The following is a 1011-nucleotide window of genomic DNA, read 5'->3' as shown; positions in this document are numbered from 1 at the left end:
AAATTAGAGCATACTTGACACTTTTTTTCCTAAGTCACTATTTATATAGTAACACAGCTTGTAGTACTCCTTTGTGTAAAAAGTACTCCATTTTTATTATTAATTCATTGAATAAGACACATTTAGGTTTTTCCATTTCCTAGCCATTGTGGGAAGAAAAGAACCAAACATGGCTGAGAAAGTATTTGTGCAGTAGGATCCTGAGAACATTGATTATATGCCAAGGAGTAGTATAACTCAATCCTGTGAAAGACTAATTTTTAGTTTTTTAAATAGTTTTCTTCACTGATTTCTACAGTGGTGGTACCAGTTTACAATCTCAACAACAGTGATAAGGGTCCCCTTTCTCTGCATATTCCCCAGCATTTGATTTCATCAATTCTCTTGTTTTTAGGCACTCTGACTGGTGTAGGATGAAATCTTAAAATTTAGACCCACTCCCCCATCCCCCCACCAGACCTCATGTATTATGCCATGTTTTTAAACTCCTATCCAGTCAAGCATTTTTAACAGATCTCCTTCAGTGTAAATTTCTCCACTGGAGTCTAGTCAGGCCATCTAGAAATCATATGTAAGTCATACTCCCCCTCACCCAGCAGCAATCCAGTCTCCAATATTTCTCAGTCTATGGGTGGCCTGCCACCCATTTCTCTGCTCCCCTCTGAGACCATGTTTAATTGAGTTGTCAAGGCTCCAGTGATTGATGTCTCCATTTTCAAGAGCTCAGATGTACAAGTTTCCAGTGGCCTGAAAGCTTCTGCTTCCCTATGTTCATTAACCAGGCCTGGCTCTTGCTCTCTTTCTGCCCCCTCTTCCACAATGGTCCTGAGCCATGGGTGGATGAGATTTGATATAGGAGACCTATCCAGGGATCCACAATCTTCAGTCTCTAATTCTTTAAAGCTTGGGCAGTTGTGGCTTTCTTTGTGCATCACACTTTCATGGATAAGATGGCTTTACTGGTGAGAATTGAAAGAAAACAACATTTCAAGTAAATGGTTCTAAGAAGCA

Source organism: Nannospalax galili, unplaced genomic scaffold, assembly GCF_000622305.1.
Source record: "Nannospalax galili isolate Female #2095 unplaced genomic scaffold, S.galili_v1.0 scaffold303, whole genome shotgun sequence".
Classification (NCBI taxonomy): Eukaryota; Metazoa; Chordata; class Mammalia; order Rodentia; family Spalacidae; genus Nannospalax; species Nannospalax galili.
This window is presented reverse-complemented; position numbering follows the sequence as displayed.